The sequence below is a fragment of the Lactuca serriola genome, chromosome 4 (assembly GCF_051521515.1).
Source record: "Lactuca serriola cultivar US96UC23 chromosome 4, Lser_US96UC23_V15, whole genome shotgun sequence".
In the NCBI taxonomy this organism is placed as follows: Eukaryota; Viridiplantae; Streptophyta; class Magnoliopsida; order Asterales; family Asteraceae; genus Lactuca; species Lactuca serriola.
The window spans coordinates 13,836,467-13,843,976 of record NC_136411.1 but is presented as its reverse complement, the minus strand read 5'-3'; the positions used below and the strand labels follow the sequence as shown (position 1 = coordinate 13,843,976).

The following is a 7,510-nucleotide window of genomic DNA, read 5'->3' as shown; positions in this document are numbered from 1 at the left end:
GAAACTCGAATTTTAGTTCGAGCGGTTTTTGGCTTGCGTGACCTAAATGCGATTTTAAGATCTCATTAATAGTAACTCAACGGTAAAAAGATGGACGAAAACGGAGTTCGTATGAAGGAGTTACGAATTCTTCGCGGTCATTTAACAGTCTAAACGCCTCCTACTGTTAAATTCGAGATCGGTCGAGAATTAGCCGACGGAGTCTAAATGAAAGTTGTAGATCTTGATTTTACCTACGCGTGGATATAAAGAACGTCGAAAACGGAGCTCGTATGCGAGAGTTATGATTTTTCTAAGTTTGAAGGCTGATACGCGATAGGGAGTGACGTGGCACCACCAGAATTGGACACGTGGCACCACCAGAAGGCCACCACATGGACCAACTCGGCGAGTAGGTCCCCCCTACTCGGCGAGTCCATCAGATTTTGCACTATAAATAGAGGTGTCGGGTCTAGCCTTCTCTTCACACCTCCCAAACTCACTTTCTCTCTCTAGTTTCTCTCTCTAGCCTCCCTAACCCCTCTAAAAGCCTAGGTAAACCCCCTAGCACCCGAAGGAAGCCCCGAGGCTCCCGGAGTCCCAAGAAAAAGGGTCTTTCAGCTCGGAAACACTGCTCCAGCGAAGCCCGGTTTTCGAGAAAAACCCGCTGTAAGTGAGCTATGCCTACCCTATCTTTAGTATAGCTTATGTTTTAATATAGTAACATTATTAGGAACTTATAATGAGTATTTGGGCTATTATTATGAGTTATATTGAGTGTTATTTAACGCTTATATAATAATAATAATAGTCAGACTATTAGTTTGTCGCGGTTATCGTTAGACTAAACCCTAGTGGTATTGATACTAGGTTTTATCGAAGGAAATTGTTTTGAGAGTATCGAAGCGCCGTCTGAGTGCTGAGTCACCACCTTTCAGGTGAGTGCATGGTCCCTTTCATCTTACACATAGATATGAAGTATTTTATTATAAATTACGTGCTATGTGTGCATATTTTGTAGATATAAAATACTTTACACAGTTTACATCATTTAAAACATGTATAAAAATCTTTCACCAGCATAGACAGCAAGTATTCAGACATGGGTAGATGAATGATGAGGGATAAAAGATGAAATAGAGGAACATTAGTAGCATGGACCTAGTGCCCTATAGGTATACATTGGCAGCAGTGGACCTAGTACCCTATAGATGAGCACTGGCAGCTGCGCCACAACCCGTAGATGTTTTAGATCTACGGTAAACGTCCTAGCAGCTGCGCTCTAAGGACAGTATCGGCAGCTGCGCCTAATGGGGAGCCTTATGACCATGACAGTAGCATTTAAAGGTCAATACCGGCAGAAGCACCTCATAGAAAATGTCACAATTCTGGCAGCTGCGCTTAAGTGATAAGATTAGCAGCTACGCTTAACCGATGTGTCATTGGCAACAATGGACTTAATGTTGTTTCCTTAGGATGATCCTTAGGAATGAATGAATGAGAAATAGCTGATTCTTAAGGTAGATCCTTAATAATAAAGAAGATAATGGGGATGGGTAATTGGGTTAATTGTTTGATGATCGAACATAATAATTATATTATTGTGGGTTGAAAACCCTATGTACTCACCAGGTTTCCCAACCTGACCCACTCAGTTTATTTATATCACAGGTGACATTACACTGAGAGATTTAAAGAGATGTAGATCACTAGTGTAAATAATTGTAAGTTCTGTTTATGCTTATGATCCTGTATTAACGATGACATCCCAAACGTTTTAAAATGAAAAAAATATGTTTCCTCGAAAATGTTTTAATAACGTATTTACCATGTTTTTCTGGGAACAAATTCCGCAACATTTTTATGAAATGAAGTACTCTGATTTTTAAACAAAGCATAAACAAACCGGTCTTTTCTGGCCGTGATTTTGGGGATGTCACAAGCGTAAAGCTGACGCAAAAGAATATGTCAAGATGGTCGGAGGGTATGAAGATATCCCGAGAGGATTGGCCAATCCTCCAGATGGTATGCTTGTTGATAACTGGGCGAAGACAGTTGAGTATTTTCAAACTGACGAACACATAATTGCTTCAGAAAGGAACACAAAAATCCGTGAAAAGCAAACGAATGTGAATCGTGGGGGTTCGAGCTCGTATAGCAGTACTTTCTATAAGAAGGTACCGTACGATACATGTAATTATTTATTTAAAATATAATCTAATTTTTAAAGTTAAACAGAACCTTAAGATAGTGGAAACATTTCGCAAAGCTCATACCGATAAGAATGGTGTATTTGTCACTGCTGAATCGGAACAACAATATGTAAGTATTTAATTATAATTTTATCATATATTTAAAAGTTTATTTATATTTAATTGTTACTCACTTTTGGGAGTTACAGAATCGGTTAGTTGAAGAGCTGTTAGAACAAACTCAAGGTGAAAGTGAGTTAACGCCCGCTCAAGAAAGAGCTACGTTCGAGAAAGTATTAGGAGAGCGACGTGGCCACATTAGAGGCATTGGCCGCAAACCTTCTGCTCTCCCGACGATTCCACAGCCTTCGCAACCATCACAACCATCACAGGTAAAATAGCAATCTACTTTAGCATCGTAAAATGCATGTTGATTTGGTAGTTTTGGTTTTGTGGTGATTATTTGCTAAAAAGTTTGGTAATTTGGTTTTTGTCCCAAGTGCAAAATATAGCAATGTACTTTGGTTTTCTATCTTAGTTTAAAAATAGCAATATACTTTAGCATCGTAAAATGCATGTTGATTTGGTAGTTTTGGTTTTGTGGTGATTATTTGCTAAAATTTTTGGTAATTTGGTTTTTGTTCCAAGTGCAAGAAATAGCAATGTACTTTGGTTTTCTATCTTAGTTTAAAAATAACAATGTATTTTGATAGTTTTTGTTTATGTTTGACGATCTAACTTATAAGTTTCTATATATTGTTATTAATTATGTAGTTGGAAAATCTTCGTGCAATGCTCGCCGACCCGACATGTAGGGATGAACTTTATTCGTTTTTTTAATCCCAAAATAATCAAGGAAACGATGGGAACGACGATGATGGTATGTAAGGATGAGTTTTATTTGCATATGTTGTCACGTTTTGCTACTTGGTAGATTGTAAAAATTTTGTTGTTTTGCTACTCGGATATTATGACTTTTGATATTTAATTGTATTTGGATGTTTGTTTGTAATTTGCATTGACACTATTATGTTTGATATTTAATAGGATGTTTATTTTGTAATTAGCGTCGACACTATTGGTTTTGATATTTAATCGAATATTGTTATTATCGGCGACACTTTTACCTGCGATATTATCACCGGCAACCAAAATCATTAAATAAAAAAAATAAAAAATTGAAAAAAAATTACCGGCGACAGAAGTCATACCGGCGACTAGCTCATTAGCGGCGACAGAGTCAATAACGGTGACTTTTATCATTAGCGGCGACAAACTGATCAATAGCGACGAGGCAGTAGCGGCGACTCAGTACCGGCGACGCGTCGCCGCTATTAGTATTACCGGCGACTTTTGGGACTTAGTCGCCGGTAATGGCCTTTTTCCTTGTAGTGAATATCAAACACCCCCTAAAAATTAATAAATGATTATTCTCTATCTATTATAATTCGAAAAGTTTGAAAAAAAAACAAGACAAATTTCATGAAAGTCACAAAATGTATATAAAAATTTGATTATGACATTATGTTATTTTTTATCTCACACTAAACATGTAATTTATCAGTTTATTAAAATTCTAACCATTTAACCGGTCAATCAAGTTGTCAACCGATATGGCATGATAATGTGACATGTTGACGTCACACTATTTGGTGATATTATATTATCGGTGTCAAAAATTAAAAATTAAAAAATTAAAATTAAAAAGAATATACTTATAGTGACTTTTGTCGTAATGATCTCAAATATAATGACGTTTGTTCAAAATATAATAATGTTTGTGATAGTTATCCAAACTATTATGATTTTTTTAAAAGATAACAAATGTATTTGAAATGAACTTATCCAATAAATATACTTTTGAGGGTTTAGCTTCAATCGTAATATCACAATGCATTAATTTATACATGTATATACCAATATTGAAACTTAGAAATAACCTTCAACCTTTTGGGTGGGCCAAAATTAAAATTTTTGTCCAGCGAGTGAGTTTTAACAAGTGAATAAATGTTGTTTGTAAATGTTTAATATATTTGGATGTCAGGTTAGAGTAAATATTTGACCGTTAATATAAACATTTTTAACTTCATACATACTTATAAAGCTAGTATTTTTTCTTGAATCTCATGCATTTGAAACCCCCATTCTTTTTTTCTTTCACCACATTCATTTGAAACTCCCATGACTTTTCAATTTTTTTATAATAATAATTATAATTTGATAATTAGGTTAAATAAATATCAAATTTAAAGTGTATTCATATATAAACTAAATTTCAATATTAAAATAATATCTTTAATTCTACTTATAAAATTATGTTTTTTAACTTTTAACATATTATACTTAATTTATTAGTTTTAATATATTGTTGGATGTAAACCATTATCATTTTAAAGGTATAATTTTTGAATAATTTGTATAAAATACTTAAATTATTAATTAAAATATAACATTATAGGCTCAACTTAAATATAAATGTTATTTAACATAAACAACCCAAAGATTATTTTATAAATAGTTAAAAGTGATAAATTGTAGTGTCTTTCTAATAATGATTGTAAGTTGGTTAATAAGGTTAAATAAATATCAAACCTAAAGTGTAATCATAAATAGACTAAATTTAAATTTTAAATAATATATTTACTTCTATTTATAAAGTTATGTCTTTAAATTTTAACAAATTATACTTAATTTATTAGATTTAAAATGTTGTTGCATGTAAACCATTATCAGTTTAAAGCTACAATTTTTGAACAGTTTGGACAAAATACTTAAATTGTTAATTTAAATATAACATTACAATGTTAACTTAAATATAAATTTCAGTTCCACTAAAAAAACCAAATAATATTTTGTAAATAGTTAAAAGTGATAAATTATAGTGATAAATGCAAAAACTAAATTGTAATATTAGTTTAACTAAAAAATTTCCTAAATATATTTATATAATCGTTAAAAAATTTCAAATAAGCAACTTAAAATAACTTATAATAACAATAGCTAAAAATAACTCTATATAAATGATTATATTGTTACCTTTAAAATCAAAAAATATTGTTTGATGTTTTAAATAATTATAATAATAGAAATTAAAACATTATGCAAATAAATTTTAAAAAATTAGTTAAAAATAACAACTATAAATAATATTAAACCATATATAATATTTAATTTTATTGATGTGTAACTCGCAAGTAGAAGTCATTCAAACGATTGAGATTATGACGTTATAATAGATTTATATATTATCATATAATTCAAAATAATCAATATATTATATCAAATTAATATATGAATTATTATATCAAATTTAACAACAACGTTAGTGTTATATTTTAAAAAAATATATATTTGTAAAGACTTCAACTATATAGGTGTTTCTGTGCATTACAATGTCAACTCAAATATAAATTTCAGTTCCATTTAAAAGAAACTAAAGAATATTTTGTAAATAGTTAAAAGTGATAAATTACAGTGATAAAAGCTTCCAAATAAGTTTCCAATTAAGTAGCTTAAAATAACTTACAATAACAATAGTTAAAAACAACTCTATATAAATGATTATATTGTTAGCTTTAAAATAAAAAAACAGTGTTTGATGTTTTAAATAATTATAATGATAGAAATTAAAACATTAAGCAAATAAGTTTTAAAAAATTAATTAACAATAAAAACAACTATAAATAACATCAAATCATATATTACATTTAATTTTATGCATGTGTAACTCGTGGGTAGAAGTCATTCAAACGATTGAGATCATGAAGTTATAATAAATGTATATATTATCATATAATTCAAAATAATCAATATATTATATCAATTTAGTATATACAAATTATTATATCAAATTTAACAACAACGTTATTGTTATATTTAAAAAATTATATATTTGTAAAGACTTCAACTATATAGGTGTTTCTGCGCAACGTGCGGACATTCGCCTAGTTTAATTAATATAGGGACGATAAATGTCTAAATACTTGTCAATGACTAAATTATAAGTTTTAAATAGTTAATTAATCATTAACGATATTATATCATTTATAAATAATAATATTTTTAGGAGAAAATGACAAAAATAGCCAATTACACTAATTGCATTACAAAAATAGCCAAAAAAAATCGGGATTACATATTTAGCCACCCATTTCGCAGATGAGAAGGCCCCATCTGCGAAATGGGCATCTCATCTGCGAAAGTACAAGTGCCTGAAGCACAGTTGTGCTTCAGGCACTTGTACTTTCGCAGATGAGAATTTTTTTTTTTTTTAAATTTTTTCGGTATAAATAGGGGTAATTTCGCAGATGGAATAGGTCCCATCTGCGAAATCCTCTGATCCTATCTGCGAAATGATGAATTTTTTTTTTTTTTTTAAGGTTGACTACGAAATGAATTTGTTTGACTACGAAATGGGCTTTGGTATATAAAAATTTTTGTAGAAAAAATATCATTTTGGTTGTTATTTGGTTTGTGAAATACTCTCTATCTCTACAATTTGCTCAAAAAATGATTGAATATTTGGTTTGTCTTGTAACCGGTGGGAGATGGCAAGTTAATGGAACTAATCTGGAATACATATGTCCACAGGGAGGTATTTCTGAATTTGCTTTGATATTTTCTGAGTATATTAGTTATAGTGATTTTGTATCTATGGTAAGAAGCAAAATTGGTTTGTTAGACAAATATAGAATTAGTCTTCGTTTCCACCATCCTGAATTAAATTATTATATAGCTATAGTTGAAGACGTGGATGTTAGAATGTTGATAAACGTAATCAAATGTAGTGGAGGAAGGGCTGTGAAAGTGTTTGTGGTGGTTGATGAAGTTGAGGAGGTTAATGGGGGCGGTGAAATTGGAAACGAAGTTGTTGGTAATTTATGCAGTTTTAAAGGGAGCAACGATCCGATAGGTACTTTCAATACTCCTAGTGTACCTCAGTTTCACAGTGTTGCTGAAAATGTTAATGTTAGTTATTCACCTATTCAATATGTGGATCCCGAGAATTACAAGTATGTTGGTGATGATGATGTTGGTACATATCTTAATCATGTTGGTGGTCGTTGTGATGATGTTGCCGAACAAGAAGTTAAACTTATGAATAGGCGTGTGGTAGATAAAACTAAAAAGAAAAAAAAATTCAACTCAAAAAAATGAAAAAAATCATGTTTACGGGCATTATGTTGATGTTGGTGATGTATGTTTAGATATAACCGAGCTACAAAGTAATTCCGATAGAGATGAGTTGGGTGATGAAGTTAAAGCTAAGTATCCCGATAACCTTTTTTACGGTATGCCCCCTGTACCAGCATGGCCAGTTGATAATAATGAAGATATCC

General features: G+C 31.1%; 1 long non-coding RNA gene across 1 annotated transcript; it reads left to right on the top strand.

Annotated features, from left to right (window-relative positions):
- The first annotated feature begins 1,726 nt into the window (after nt 1–1,726).
- LOC145099953 (uncharacterized) lies at nt 1,727–3,210 on the top strand. Its single transcript, XR_013704722.1, has 3 exons — nt 1,727–2,301; nt 2,381–2,563; nt 2,946–3,210. It is a non-coding gene; the product is annotated as an uncharacterized LOC145099953 (long non-coding RNA).
- Nucleotides 3,211–7,510: the final 4,300 nt, after the last annotated feature.